This window comes from Ambystoma mexicanum, chromosome 6q (genome assembly GCF_040938575.1).
Source record: "Ambystoma mexicanum isolate Mex_15411 chromosome 6q, UKY_AmexF1_1, whole genome shotgun sequence".
In the NCBI taxonomy this organism is placed as follows: Eukaryota; Metazoa; Chordata; class Amphibia; order Caudata; family Ambystomatidae; genus Ambystoma; species Ambystoma mexicanum.
The window spans coordinates 1513722124-1513738672 of NC_090937.1; the positions used below are offsets into that span (position 1 = coordinate 1513722124).

General features: G+C 43.8%; 1 protein-coding gene across 2 annotated transcripts in view; it reads right to left on the reverse strand.

Annotated features, from left to right (window-relative positions):
• The window catches only part of LOC138516807 (catenin alpha-2), a 3575147-nt gene extending 3574472 nt beyond the window's left edge, over positions 1-675 (reverse strand). Inside the window, exon 1 of one of the 2 annotated variants that reach the window (XM_069632215.1) lies at positions 89-675. The gene's annotated coding sequence lies outside the window, so the exon portion shown is untranslated. The remainder of the gene's footprint in view (positions 1-88) is intronic. The other variant, XM_069632216.1, reaches the window with a different exon arrangement.
• Positions 676-16549: the final 15874 nt, after the last annotated feature.

Below are 16549 nucleotides of genomic sequence, written 5' to 3' on the forward strand. Positions count from 1 at the left end.
CCCTTTATGTTCAAAGGTGAGGCACGCTGAGACATTCACTCCTGCAAGAGCGCGTGTGCACTGTAGCGGATGGATGGGATGCACTCACCTCTGCCTTACAGCACTTTCCTCCGCCTGAAGTGTGTCTCCGTCTATCGGACTCCCCCAGGTGCAGAATACTCCTACAGACACCGTCTCCAATCTCAGACTCCCCTTCTCACTTCCAAAGATGCTCGTCTGATGCCAAAATTCCCGTGGTTTCCTTATGCTCCCTGGTCCTGCTGATACCCGTGCACAGCTGATCCTTGAAACCCTCCTATAGGTCGTCCCTCGCTCGCCTCTGCTTGAGCCCTCCTGTAATCCCCGGGTCCTCGCGCTTTCCACGGCTGGCACTGGCCTCCCCTCCAGGATACGGGAGCTGACCCAGCTCCTCTGCCAAATAGTGAGCGAGGACCAGTGATACAATGGAGTGACAGGGGGCGAGGCAGCGCCGCGCATGCGCACAGCTCGGCGCGGACAATGTGTGATGTATTGTGTATTTGTGGTTGGGTGGGTGTCGCGCAGGGAGCAGCTGCCGGGCGCCGTGTGTCAGTAGAGGGAGACGATAAAAGGGGGACAATTCTTGTCAATGAGCGCCGGGTTAGGGGATGCGTTATTAATGGGCCGGCTTTTTTTTCTCGCAAGTACTAAGAGAGTAGGTGAGCATGCGCGGGCCGGTGGGCATGGAAACGGCTTTACCAAGCTGGAAGGGCACAGAGGAAGCGAATAACAGACAGGGAGATAGGCGAGGCGGCCAGGGAGAGAAAGGGTAGACGGCTGGGGGACTGGGCTAGAGAGCGAGAGTGCAAAGAAGCTGTCACAGCGTTGGTAGGAGGAGAGCTGTTCACCATAAGGCCAGCAGAGGTTGGTGATGGCAAGGGAGGGTGACACCAAAGATCCAGGAGAGGAGGCTGGTCAGACAGCTAAATACAGAGGTCGAGTGAGTGTGATGAAATGACGGCTGCCTCTCTGAACTACAATGGTAAATTGCGGCTAAAGGGCCTACTCGGCCCTCAGACTGCTATAAAACAAGAGAGATCCCAATCACAAAGGTAAAACAGGTACAGTTAAGATGTATTCCTCATTTGTCTTTTGTGGTAACGTTGACTGAGTCAAGGCTATAATCTCAAGAGGGGTGTAAATGTGATCCATTAGCAACACAAACAGCAATGCTTCACAGTCCAAAATAAAGTTGATGTCCAATGAAGGGTCTAAGAAAAATATGTACTTACATTAAACAAGCCATCTGCAATAATAGAAAAACATCACAAAACCAACCACCGAGAAAAGAACACAGAATACGCAAGATGAGGTACTCTGTGTATTGAACCAGGGAGAAAGACAAGTCAAATCCACCATGTTCATAAAAAGAATATGGTTTGCAGTAAAACCAGTGCAAAAGTGACCTAACCAGTCTCTATGGCCTGAAGATGAACCACAGGGCAGATATGGGTCAATAGTGCCTGTGTGCTGTTTTGCAAATAGATCGAACCAGGTCCGGGTGCAGAGGCTTTGCTAAGGGGGTCAAGGGGGCTATAGCCCTGGGTCTTTTAGTTGTAGCCCTTTATAGAAGCTCAGCGGCTACAACAAAAAGGCAAAAAGGCAAGCTAGCAGTCCCAGCAGTCCCGAAATTAGCATAGCCCAGGATCTTTTCCAGACCTTGCAACACCCCTGTACGGGTGAGCGAGTCATGTTGTTCTAAGTGGCGATTTGGCACTGAGTCAGGTCGAATGTGATAGTTTTGAGGAGTTTGAAGGTGGTGCGCAATGCAGGTCAGAGTGCTCACTAGCCTTGGTTCAGAGTTGAACCGGTTCGAGATGTGTTGTACTCGCTGTGTAAGGTTTGAGTCGAGGTTTGTTGATGGGTCAAAGCTATGATCCGTATGTTCCATGTTGGAGGTTCGCCGAAGCAGTGGTTCAATGTTGAGGAAGTTCATGTCGTACGGTAACTGCAGGATTGAGTCAGATAGTGACACTAAAGATCTTTGGCAAAGCAGCGGTTCGATATTGACCAGCTTTTATTTGTTAGCTAACTGCTGGTTCGACTACGCAAGTGACTCTCCAGTGGTTCGAATCACGGGCTGATGATGAGCAGTTGATTCACGCTGAGGAGTTGATGGGCTCTGCAAGGTCATTGTGTAGCATTGAACTGGTTCGAAGTTGCAAGCACATTGATTCAAAGGTTCAGTTGATTGCGAAAGGCAGCACCATTGGGTCTGTTGGTTCAAATTGCAGGATGTGTTAATCACGCAAAATCTATTTCAGGGGAACAGTCCACCCACCCCAAACCAGGCTCACGTGATTTTCCTTTATTTAATAATGATGTTTTCATGAATTTGGGAGCCCAAATTTAACTGCATGGGTTCCTTACGGCCTCCCACACCTTTCAGGACGAGAAACACACAGGGTTGCACAGAGGTTTTAGTTTTTTTTACGAATGTAAAAAGGATTTAATCAGTTTAAAGATAAACAAGTTATACTTTCATGACATTCTAATGCAATGATAGGAACTACTAAACACACATTTCCTCAGTTTGCTATGCTACAATTATAGAAATAGAGACTTGTGGAAGACACACACACATCACTACTTATGTGTTTTGTTTACCTTATTGCGTGCATACACCATTGATTAAAAATGCATGAGCATACAGGATATGACCTTCATTTGTTAAAAAAAAATATATCATTTAAAGCATCCCTGCATATCCAATTTTCTATACTTCACCTTTATTGGAAATATAACCCCCCCATTCTCAATAGAGATGTCAGAATTTTAATAGCATTCTAAAAACACAATTGCAACAAACTATTGTATCTACCTGTATGTAAATGGCATGTAGGGAGGAAAATATATACTCAACATGTACATAGGCTAGATTCACTTCAGTGTTGTTTCTATTTAATCACCATGTAGAAGTGTACCTTTATCGCTTTCAATGGGTACCTTTAAAAGTAGGAAACTCTGTAGCAAATAATCACGCTCTCCCTTTTGTCTTGAGCCACTCAGCATTAATAACAGTATTCTACTTGATGGTATACACAGGCATTACTTCTATTAAATTCTTTTTCTAGGTATGCAAACAATGAGATGTCCATTTAACTCCCCTAATGATTCTTTTGTGCTAGACTTCATTACACAAAGAAAGAGTGTGGGGATCTCAAAGTATACACACAATATGGACCCAGTTTATAAAATATATATTTTCCAGAAACTCATACACTTTCAAAATATTCCCTAAATTCTTGTGATTCACAATCAATTTATAAATTCCCCACCCCTCAGTACTATCAAATAACAGGAACCAGGATTTCATCCAATTCCCGTTATAGTGTCACTTGCCTCAGGAGTATTTCCCCTTTATATCATACTCAGATATATATTTCTTTTGGCTGTCTTACAGGCAGGTGGGCACCCTATTAGAGATTGTTTCAATTTTCCCCCTCTAGGAAAAGTTGGGCATCAGTCAGCATGTTAGGATCAGCATTCTTCCACATCCTGCCTGCTGTCTCTTCCTCTGAAAAAAGGCCTGGCAACATAGCTCCTACTAGGCCTCACTCTGGTTATAATCCAAAATAGGTCCAATAGGAGAACACATCTATTCCTTCTCTTTAGTGCTGTTATCAATTTTCCTTCTTCCTCTCCATCAGTGAGTGAGTCTTTCTAGTGAATGTGTGTTGGACCTTTTGTAGAACATAACCCCTTCCCTTTTGCGGTGTATATCATTTTGTCAATCTAAATGGTCAAGTATGTGATTGGACAGTATTCCTAAAGTAAAATCACAGTACTACCCCTTCGTAATGATTGGGAATATTAAAGAAGGGGGCAGTCTTATGGGGAGGACCTTTTACACCCAGTTTCCCTCCCATTTGACTTGATGTCATTTCGGAGATATCTTGGTTTTGTTGTGGTTTATTACGCGATCAGACTCAACTCAGGGAGTTTTTTTTCCCCCAATCATGGTGGCTCACAACAAATCACTATGATTTTGACTCAGGTTGAATTTGGTAAGGCCTCCAACCTGTCTCGCACCCAACCTCTACAAATACCCGGTGCCACAATGAACAGGAACCAGGCCCGTGTGTAGTAAGAATATACATTTATTAATGTATTTAAACCAACTGTGACAAACAGACTAACACTAGCTACCAATGCTGTGGCAACACAAGAACAAAAATGACTTCCGACAAAATGACAGAGATAAAACTGAAATATGCAGACACAATATCCTGCAGCTTTCTTTTCAAATCACACAGCAACACAGAAAAAGACCAATTCAAGACACACAGTGATTGCTGATTTGGTTATAGTACTTTTTTCTCAGAGCAAGCCCCACCCTCCCAACATCAATTAGACTTGACCCCTCTGAATTGAAGACCAGTGGCAGCGAGTGGCAACACAATGGGAAAATCGTTTTGGATTCTGATAGAAATGCACTCTTTGCAAAAGGAATTCAAGGGGAAAAATCATTTTTTTCTCACTTATTACCGCAGATGCAACATGAGGGAAAGAAAATCAATGGGAACATTAATTGTGCCAAACCTAAAAAGAACAGGTAGTGCTTTGTGGTTTGGGCCAGAGCACAATGGGAACAAAGGGGCAATTTAGTTTTTCCCACCACACATGCAAAGAAAATACAAGGCTTCACACTTCTGATTTAAAATTAACAGGATCAGTGGGGAATTCTGTTTTGCACCCTGCACAAGCTTGTGGAAACATGGTTTTAGATTAATTAATTTGGCAAATTGTTATGTCTATACCGGATCAAAACACACTAGGAGGAGCTTGTAAGTTTTGAATGCTAACAAAACACATCCTGTGATGTCTATATGGGAATTCATTGATTTACTTTAATTAAATATGCTAATGATCTACAGAGACAAACAGGATATTTTGCTATGGGGAAATACTAGAACAATACTTGAGAACAATGCAGAGCCTACACAATCTATGGTTTTGGGATAGTTTTAATTACAGGAGAGCCCTTGTAATGGGCATCAGGGAACAGCAGGGCAACTCTGGGACAGCAAGGGTGTCATTCAAGGATAGTCCCCTCTGTCTCCTCCAAGGGGTCCCAGTCAGCTTCTTTGTCTCCTGGTCCCTGTTTCCAGTGCAACATTTGGGGCCTCTCTGCTTGGGTGTTTCTCGCAAGAGTTCAGCAGCAAGGTACCAGAATAAGTTGAAAAAAACAGTTCTGATGCAAACTGGTTTACTTATAGGCAAATGACATCACAAACTTGTCATGATTTCCGCAGAAGGGATTGGTTGGTTTTCTCTACCCACCTCCCACCTGTGTGCTAATAGAATAAAGAGATGAGGTTTGTGGGCTATGAAAGCTTTGGGAGGAGACAGCTTTGTCAACCCCACTTGACATCTGAGCTCGTCCTGTTTAGACTTTGAAAAAATACCAACATGGCAAGTACACACATTTTTCAAATTTGTATATGTATGGCTATATTTTAAAAACTACATTTTAAGGCCAATCAGATGATTCTAATCTGAAGTCGGCATGCCCTTCCTATGCAGAGGTATGGTTTTTATTCTTTTGCTCAGGAGCCGTATCAGTGAAAAATATGGCACTTCACAGTTCCCATGTTAATGTTGTCCTTCACCCTCACACCAACGTTCAACATTCTCGGAATTTAGGAAAGGCCAAAATCAAATTTTCCTTAATAACTTCTGTTATGTTTATCCCACAAAACACGTTTTAACATGGTTCAAAGGGGGTTACTGTCACCCTAAATAAAGGTCTGGAATGAGCGTTGTCTCATATACGCTGCCCTTTTTATGCAATAGAAATGTATTGTTCTATTAACTAGCTCCAGCATCACATGCCTCATTCACTCTGGCCCCCACCTTTGTTCTTTTCAGTCTCATTTGCCCATAAGCATGTGCCAAGACAGATGCAGGCCCATGTTTATCTTTGCCTCTCCCTTCCTGGCTATGCAATGGCCCTGGCTGTCGCTTTAATGTACACCTTATGGGATTTTTGACATCAAGGTCACTTCTGCTGAAAGGACAGGTGTGATGCTGGAAATGCATTGGAGGGACAGGGCCTCTGTGTCCTTGTCCTGTACTCCCTTATCAGGTGTGTTCTGGTTTGGTTTCTGCACATGACTCCATGTGGGACTCCTGTAAGTGCAGTACTTTCTCTTTTTGGTTGTGGTGAACAGCGATCCTTGGGATACCCTTATGGCACCCATGGGTGGGGGTACAACGCTGTACCCCTGGTGTATTTATTTTTTTGGGCGCCTGTGTGTGGCCCACAGAGCAGGGTATGGGCTGGTGGCAGCTCCGTGCTGAATTTGACAGGTGCCCTGAGTATCCTCCTTTTTGGGATACTCAGACCCTGCCTTAGGAATCAGTGGATTCCTGATAGGAGACAAGATGCCCCCTGTGGCTTCGTGGTTTCTATTACCTGTTACCTCATTTTCCCAAAGTCCTGGGAAGCCCTGACTCTGTCCCTTCCCCTGACTGGCTGTTGGGTAGAAGAACCATATATGGTATTTTGGGGAAGTCCAGGTCAGACTTGCTGGAGCCTTCCCAGTGACTGTATGTTGTGGGTACAACCTTGGGGTGGGATTTGGTTGAATGGAGTGTGTGACCAATATGCATTCAATGTTATGGGTGTCTTGTATCTGTGTGTGTGACACAAAGAATGATACAGCCCTGGCAAATCTGACATTAATGCAGTGTGGTGTGCTGAAAGGTTGGGTGCTTGCCCGGATCCACATTCCTTGTTATGGGTGCCTGGGTAGAAGTGAATGGCCTGAATGCACTGTGAGCCTGATTGACAGCCTGCCTGCATGAATGCCCTTCTGACTGATTGGCTGACTGAGCCTGGCTCAGCAGTGTGAATGAGGGACATATCTGTATATCTGGGGACCTCTCACTTACCAAATGGTTCAGAAGCTGAAGTTGAAATTTGAAGCTGCGTATCCTTGAAGCCCAGCTGGAAGAAGAAAGATTGCTGCTGCTTTCCTTCAACCCGTTCTGAAAGGTTTCGAGTCTGTCAAGGACTGATCTGGGAGGGGACCTGGCTATGAGACTTAGCTATGAGACCTCTCCCCAAGCTATGAGGGAACATCGTGCAGAAGCTGATCTTCATCCAGGCACTCTGGAAGCCAGTCCTGAAAGACTGTCGACCATAGACGGGGTCCGCTGAGAAATCTGAAGTAAAGCACCTGGACATCGAGGCTGTCAAAGTCCATTACCGTCAACCAGGGTTCAGAGGATTTCCGTAACCACTGGAAACCAGCGAAGTCATGTTTCCCAGTAGCTGGGACAGCTTGACACCATGCTGCTCGACGACACCACTCCACCTTTTGCCTAAGAACATTGAAATGAAGGACTCTCTTGCCATCACCATCGACCGCTTTGTCCTTCCAGAGAAAGACGAGGTCGTCGACAAACCGAGGAGAATCCGCCGGGTGGTTTCCCACCACCGGAAGTCCAAAAAGTAGCCGACAAGGAAGATCCTAAAAACAACTATTATCGAGTCACAATCACCAATGCCGACATCTGATGCCAACACCTGACACCCACTGTTGGGCCTATGTTCTTCATCGAGTCATCTTTGCAGCATCAAACTCTTTTCATCAACAACTCTCAACACCAGGGTTCACCTTCTTCGAGGACACTTGACACCCTTTGGCTCCTGCTTTAAAGGGAGTTCACCCTCAAGGTATCCGGCGATGAACCATCCAAGAAACTCTGCTAACTCAGGTACATTGGGGTAGTGGAACATTTTTGACCAGGAAACACGACTATTTTAAATTAACTGTGTATTAGTAGCTAAAGTACTATCTGCCATTTGTTCAGCCCAACTTGTCTTCCTTACCATGTCTGATGTTGATTCACATTACTATTTGATTTGTATTCCATTGGAACTGTCAGCAGTTGGGGCCTTTTAAAGGAGTAAAGAGTGAATTGTGGTACCACATAGACATTGTACATATTTACCATATTAGATTTTCCAAAGCACAAAGTGTGTTATCGATTGTGTATATATTTGTACCATATTTATATAAAGAATTGTGTTATCACATAACATAGTGTGTGGACATTCCTTTTTGTGGGCTTGGGGACTACACTGTACTTAAGAACCAGCCTGCATCACCTCCTGAGAGCTTAAGCCTTGATTGCTCATCCATTCTACCATATAGAGAATATTGGCTGGGCTGGTCTGTGCTTCTACTCTGCCATATAGAGGGCAGGTGTACAGATAACCCCCCACCAGTCTTTACAACAGTAATGGCTTTAATTATTTCAACTGTATTTCCATCAAACACGGTGTATTTCTTTATATTTTTAAGCAATGGTCCTGATTGATTGTTGACAACCAGTTCAAAAAAGGTAGCTGGTGCTCCTCTCCAGAAAGAACATGGCATGATAACCTGTTCTGAGATGAGAGTTTGCAGCATATGCTTTTTGCTCACTGTACCTTTCACTAATGGGAAATATCCATTTGCATATCAGTCTTTGTCCCACCCACATGGGCAGTCCTGCACCGAAATGCTATGGCAATTCCTATCTGAACAAGAGTACCAACAGCAACTCCATACACGTGTTTCAGCCTTGTTGGGCCTCATCAGTGAGGTGAAGCGGAGCCTCTTTAAGCACAGTGAGCAGGGAGTCCACGTCTGGTTGCCCCAGGTAACCTAGGGTGATCAACCCCAAGTTCCTTCAAATAATTCAACAAAGGTAGCAGGCGCCCCTCTCTCGGAAGAACAAGGCATGATAACCTGTTCAGTGGTTGTTAACCACATTGAGAGTTCGCAGCCATCTGCTTTTTGCTCACTACCTTTCTCATCCAGTTGACTGGTGTCGTAGTGACCCCCAAACATAGACTCCATACCCTGGGACTGACTGCTCTCTCCCAGGGCATGTAAATTGCTAGAGTGCCATTTGTAGTTGGTTTTCACTGTGCCGTTTTGCTCAGTTTTCACTCTACCGCAAACTTGTCTACAATTGAATAGGGAGTTGTATATTATTTTCCTTGACTAAACTTAACGTGCTTTATCAACTGTGATTCATGTGTTGAACTAGATGTGTATAAAATAAATATGTATTCTCTTTTTGATGCAAAAGCTTTGGTCAGTGTTTCCTTGTTCCATAGTACTTTGATGCCTATTGTGTAAACCATGAATACTGCTAATCTCCCTCTTGAGATAAGTCTGACTGCTTAGCCACAGCTACCAACTAAATCTTTGTGGTACAGACTGATACCAAAGGGGATTTATTGCTCTCACCTGTAGTCCTAATCCTGGGTAGTGCTCCCTGAGGGAACTGCACGAAATTCTGCCTAACACTGGTGGCAGCATTGGGATAAAGGTATTGGATTTACATTTTAGTGTGCTACTAGTTCAATTAACCACAAGGTTAACAATCACAAAAAGTTTATTTTAACAAAGTCAAGTATGTAAAGTTATAGTCAGGAGATCCTCCTTGCAAAAACTGCTGTTTATCTTAAAGATTTGTGCAGACAGAAAGGTCTTCCTGTCAAAGGCAAGAAAACAGAAATGATTGATAGACTGTTAGAGAAACAAAGTCTGGATAGTGGTGCTGTAGGTCCTACTACTCCAGCAAATGTGGCAAACAGTAATGAGGATAATGTTGAAAATGTTATTGTTGAGTCAGATGAGAAAGAGGAGGATAACAATGTCACCCCCTCTGGTCCTCTGCCTGCTCAAGGGCCTCAACCTGTAGCTACTGGACCCTTATCAGGTCCCACATTAAATCCTGAATTTATATTTCTAGAAAAAATGAGACTTGAACTTGAATTCAAAAGAATTAGTGCCCAGAGTCATCAAGAACTAAGGCTCAAAGAAATGGAGCTCAACCATGAGCTTGAGATGAAGAAATTGTCTTTGGAAAATGCTTCGCTCCCCGAATCCTCTAGATCTTCCAGTCCAAAAAGACCCTGGATGCCTAATGAGATTGTGGGTATGTATGAACCGAAGTTGGATGTATTAGATTGGCTTGCTATGTTTGAATATAATCATGGGCTCCTGGATATCACAGGGAATCAGTTGATCCCCTGGGTATTCTCTAGGCTCCCCCTGTTGCATCTGATGTGGTAATTGAGTTGGGGGAGGTGGATAGGATGGATTATGAATGTGTACAACTAGCTTTGATAGCTAGATTTTGGAAGACTCCTTCACAGTACCTTAAGTGGTTTAGTACCATCAAAAAGCATGATAGTACCCCTTGGGCTACTTGGGTGAATGAATGTTTGAAAAACTTAGAGGGATGGATTAAGGGTTACAGAGTTAACACTTATGAAGGAATGAGAAATCTTGTTATGATGGAGTCTATCTATGATGCCTGTTCTCCTGAGCTCAGACAACACTTGGCTGTTTCAAAAGAATTAGATTCTAAGGCTCTCCTGAGGAGTTGATAGAAAAGAAATCACTCCTACCCCACTGGAGTTACTAACTGCTATTCCCACGCAACCAGAAGCAAAGGGGAAACCCAAGACTTCAAGGAAAAAGACAGCAGAAAGCACTCCAGTGCTGCCAACCAGGAAATATCCTAGGTTATCCAGAATCACACCTGTGATTCCTCCTCCAGCTGAGGCTGAGAGTGAGGTACATCCCTGTGTGGTTGAACTAGAGCATAAGGACTCAGATCTAGTAGGAGGCCAGGGACTCATTGGAGATCTTAACCCTGTGGACCATCCTGAGCTTCAGTCTTTACTAGCAGAAGGTGGACCCCAAAGGGCAGACTTCAGTAAGGGACAAAGAGAATGTCCAACTCTGGAAGGTCTTCGCCACCAGGCAGCTTCTCAGCTTGAAGGGCAAGGGCCTGGGTAGTGTAGGTTACACTGGGAAGATGGCCTCTTCTATAGTGAACCGACAGAGTCAACCCCTGGAGACTACAAGAGACTTGTAGTGCCCCAAGTGAACAGACTCCAGATTCTTGCAACTAGCCCATGAGATACCTTTGGCTGGTCAATTGAGCTTCAAGAAGACCAAGGAAAGGCTCTCTCTCTACTTTTATTGGCCTAAAATGGGGGCTGAGGTAGAGAAGTATTGCAAGAGTTGCCACACTTTCCAAACATCTGGTAAAAGTGGCTCCAAGAACGTGGCACCCTTAGTGCCTCTCCCTGTGGTGGGAGTACCATTTGAGAGGGTAGGAATCGACATTGTTGGTCCCCTTGATCCTCCAACTTCTTCAGGCAACAGGTTTATACTTGTTGTAGTAGACCATGCTACTAGGTTCCCTGAAGCAATTCCTATGAGGACTGTTACAGCTCCGGCTGTGGCTAAGGCCCTCCTTGGTATTTTTACCAGGGTTGGGTTTCCTAAGGAGGTAATATCCGACAGGGGGTCAAATTTAATGTCCCACTATATGAAGGCCATGTGGAAAAACCGTGGAGTTACCTACAAGTTCTCAACAGCATACCTCCCTCAGACAAATGGGTTGTTAGAAAGGTTCAACAGAACCATGAAGAGCATGAGAGGTGCCTTAGAAGACCCCCTAAGAAAAAGTGGGATCTCCTACTGAAGCGCTTTCTCTTTGCATACACAGTCCCTCAGGAGGGAGTGGGTTACAGTCCCTTCAAACTTCTCTATGGCCAACCGGTTAGAGGTCCATTGGCCCTGATCAAGGAGGGGTTGGAGAGTGCTCCTTCCCCCACACCAGTCAGAGTTACTGACTATGTGATAAGACTCCGGAGGAGAATGTCACACATGATGGCTGAGGCAAGCGATAACTTGAAAGCAGGTCAGACTCTGGTCAAGCATTGGCTGGACCAGAAGGCCAACATGGTTGAGTTCGCTCAAGGCCAGCTAGTTCTTGTTATGGTGCTCCACAAGGAGGAGGGCCATGCAGGACAAATGGATGGGACCCTTCAAGGTTGTGGGAAAAAAAGGAGAGGTGAACTATCTGGTGGATTTAGGCAATCCTAAGGAGGCTCCTAGAGTCTTTCACATCAACCGTCTAAAAGCTTATGTCTCGAGACCAGAACTGGGAGCTTTGCTTCTAGCTTCAACTCAAGAGGAGGAGAGCAAACCTCTACCTGACCTCCTCAGAGGCAAACCTTTAGATGAGAAAATAGAAGGAGTCAATCTCTCTTCTAATCTGACACCTGAGCAACAGGAGGAGTGCAAAGTTTTGTTGAATCAATTTGCCCCTCTGTTCTTTCTGACCCCAGGTTTGACCCCTTGGGGCCAACATGATATCCAAACTGGTAACAGCTTACCTGTCAAAGCAGGGGCTACAGAATGTCAGAAAATGTAAGAACCCACATCAAAGGAGAGGTCAACAAGATGCTTGATCTAGGGTGATAGAGCCCTCTACTAGTCCATGGTGAAGCCCAGTTGTGTTAGTACCAAAGGCAGGATCCAAAGAGTTGAGATTCTTTGTGGACTATAGAGCTCTAAATGCAGTTACTAAGACTGATGCCCATCCTTTGCCAAGGACAGATGAGCTGGTGGTAGACTTGGTTCAGCCAAGTTCCTCATCACATTTGATCTCACGTCAGGCTATTGGCAAATAGCCCTGACTGACCATGCCAAGGAGAAAACTGCATTCTCCACCCCGGTTGGCTTATACCAATTTAAGGTGATGCCCTTTGGACTAAAGAATGCACCTGCTACATTCCAAAGAATGGTTAATCAGGTTCTGAATGGGATGGAGGACTTCTGCATGGCATACTTGGATGACATTGCAGTGTTCAGCCTGACATGGAAAGAACATGTTGACCACCTACGATATGTTTCTTGAACAGGTCCATCTGACCATAAAGGCAAGCAAATGTCAGATTGGTCAGAGTAAAGTGGTCTACCTTGGGCATGAGGTAGGAGGTGGTGAAATAAGGCCTTTGCTCAGCAAGATTGAAGCTGTGTAAAATTGGACAACCCCTTCTACTCAAACCCAGGTGAGAGCCTTCCTAGGCCTCACTCGGTATTACAGGAATTTCATTGAGAACTATGGGTCCACAGCTTCTCCACTGAATGTAATCTCCTCTCCTAAGTTCCATAAAAAGATCAAATGGAATGAGGAGTGCAATCATGTCTTTGAATGCCTGAAGAAAACCCTTTGTCAAGCTCCAGTTCTCAGAGCTCCTGCCTACCACCAAACCATCATTGTACAAACAGATGCTTCCAATATAGGTATAGGTGCTGTACTCAGTCAACTGGATGAGAAAGGTAGGGAGCACCCCATGGCTAATTTCTCTTACCTATAGAGTCCCCCAGCAGCTTTGCTGGATTTGAAGGGTTGTTTCTTTTTACCTGCTAAGAGTGAGACTCTTTTTCCCACTCTTATGCATTTCTGCTATGTGTGTTCTAGGCTATTTTTGTGTTTAATGCCTATGGGATTTTCTCTCACCCATAAGAACCATCTTTATTCACATGTGTTACACAGCACCCTCCATGCTGTGACACAGGGGTGTCGTAGCGTCCCCCAAACATGGACTTCATACCCCGGGACTGACTACTGTCTCCCAGGGCATGTAAAGTCCCCATTGACTTTACTAGGCAAATCTTATGAACTTAACCAGTCCAACCCATCTTAGTATGGTGGTACTGGAAAGGGTTAATAGTTTTTCCCTTGGGTTCATTTTCGAGGGGGTACCTTAAAGTCCCGCTCTCTAAAGTTTCTGGCTGGTGGCAGTGGTTGCTACTGTTAAGGGTCTTCAATTCAGAACTCCAACTCAGTCAATGCCTGGTCTGGGATGCCCAAGGGAAGCCCTTATTTATATATGTTTATGACAAGTTATAACCTGGATGATAAACCCTTATATAACGCCCCTCTCTTTGAATCCCCCTGACCTCACTGAGCCAAGAAGTAGGTTTGTTTTGCAAATTAAAAGATTTATTGAAAAATTAAACAAGGTATATATATCACACTTGTATAAATAAATTAATATTTGATCGCACAGTTATGAATATGACAGTGATCAACAATGGATAATATTACACTAGCACGCTTTTGTAATCACTTAGGAGTCGGTATAGAAAGGATAAGGTAGCTGAGAATACTTTTATGGTTTCAAGGAAATTCAATAATGGAAAAGAATGCAGTACAGAAATAAACTGATATGGTTTCAACAAGAGATAATATAATCACTTTTTCTTTTGTGACAATTCACTCCCCCCCTATGCAATGTAAAGAGATGGAAAGGGAGCACACAGTTTTCAGGAATACCATCAACTGCAATACCAATACAGTTCCCCCCTAGCAAGCTTAGATCACAGGGATGATTTTAAAACACAGGCAAAAATACTTTAAATGTGATTTGCAAAGAAGTGAAAATATGCTAAAAATTATTTTAATTCCCTATAGGAGATTCAGGGTAGGTGACAGCTACTTTGAATTAGTTCAGGTCTACACTAGCAATGATTCATGAGGGATTATCAGGTTGAAAACGAATTTCAACAATGCAAAGCAAAAGACAGCTATTTGTGACAGGTGAAGAAGTTTGAGCTAGTTTTCAATTCGTGGCACTTTTTCCGAGTGCGTCGAGCGCAATTTTGGAAAAACTATAAGTAGAAAGTCGGTTTAGGGCTTGTTGGAAAGCATAGATTCTTATCTTAAAAATGAAAGTTAAATCTCGTTCCTAGCATATGCGGTTCCAAAGATACGGACGACTTAATGGAGGTAGATTTACAGAAATGAAATAATGATTCAGAATGGCACTTGACACTTTCACAGGTTTGAAATCAGAGAATGGACACACGATTTCTATGATGCAGTTCTGAACAGGTTAAAATGGTTTGAATCTGATTATTTTAGACTAAGAGATTGGTTCTGGCACAGTTTTCAGGATACTCACTCCAAGTCTTGGAAGGAATGGGCCTTGTCACAGATCTGGTCAACAGCTTAGCTGCGGTTCTCTCGCCACGGACGGTCTCTGGTACCGGTTCTGCTCACAGTGATCTGGTCTGGGTCTGGTCTGGTCTTCTGGAACTGGATCAAGTGGTTCTGGATACAACACTGCTTTCTGGGTTCTGGCACAGGGTTCTAGCTCGCCCGGCTGTTGAACAGTTTGGTTAGGTTGCTGGATTCTGAGGCCTGCTGAGAAGGATTCAGCTTTTGGACTAGGCCTCTCTGCTGCAAGTTCTGAAGTCTGGATTCTAAGTTCTGTTTCTGGAGTCTTCTGGATATTGTCTGGTCCGGCAAAATGCTTTGCAAGAAATCCGTTTGAAGTGGAAAGTGAATGTCCCTTCCTGGGTCTTAGTGGCTCTTTTTATGTCTTTTGAAAGTGGGTGGGAAAGCTGACTTTCTATGCCCAACCCTCTGAGGATCCTGATAGGTTAGAGAATCTACCGTCCTCTGATTGGGGAAGAAAATGAAGTGTCATTGTGATGAGGTAGGTTTATGGGTCAGAGGATCCTCCCCTTGTCAATTTGCGCACACATCTATTTTTGATCCAAATACATATTCATCTATGTACAATTTTTCTAATATTATATGTCCAGTTAACATATTTTCTGTAGCACCAAATCATCTGATCCCTGTCTTTGTAAGATGTCGTGTCCACTTCTGACAGAATTCTGCCCTTTTCATCCAGAACACAACCTCTAAACTTTTCCAGAATTTACACAAACATGCACAAGGAGTATGTGCATCAGATGATAAATTGTCAGATTTTTAACATACAGACATTTGGAGTAATACCTTATTTTCCGCTACTACCCCCCAGAACGTTCCAGAGTCCTAACACCTCTTAAAATGTGCACAGAAAAATCACAAGAATAAATGATATTATTATATAATTTTGACAATTTTGTACTATGAATTATCCATCTTTTTAAAATTATGCTCTGGCCCAGATGGGTGTGTTTTAGGTTCCAAAGCACATGGGGGGATTTCTGTCTGTCCCCGCCTCCAGCTCAGGTGGCTCCCAGAAGCACTGCTCCTCCCAGTTTCTTCCAAGAGGAAGCCATTTACGACCCCCCTAATTTAACATTTGCCTGAGCCAAGGAAGGTTCATTGTTCTGTTTCCCTTGCAGTCCCAGGTGCCCCTCCTCTGATTCAATCAGAGAGGTGTGATCTCCTTTTGGTGGTGCAGCAGAAGGGAGGCCAGGCCTGGGAATGCAGTTGCTGGGCAAGTTTCCACTCCTGTCGGGGGTAGTTGTCAGGCAGAATTCAATCTCTTTAAGCCAGGCGTCAGCTAAATGTCACTTTTGTTCCCAGTTTTTCTTCATTTAAATCAAAATTACAATTTTTACACATGCAGCTAGAACGCTGATTCTAAGTTCAAAACTATGACATTTAAACAGTTGCAACCAATGTGACTCTCAAAAGTAGGTCACTCATTTATTTTAAACATTTCGATTTTAGTGGTTTTAAATCCAATTTCACTTAAGTTGCGGACATCCACAGCTCAGCCAGTTTTGTTATAAACATTGCTTTAGGCTCTTCATCTTTCCAGATTTTGTATGCACACAAGATTACATTCTGCCAAATGTCTGCTGGTGTTCAGTCAGATTTTTGAATATCTTGCAATGTTTAAAATAGGCATTTTTAGCTTGCATTTCAGAGAAACAAATGTGATTTCAAAGCGATTTTTTTAGCTAAC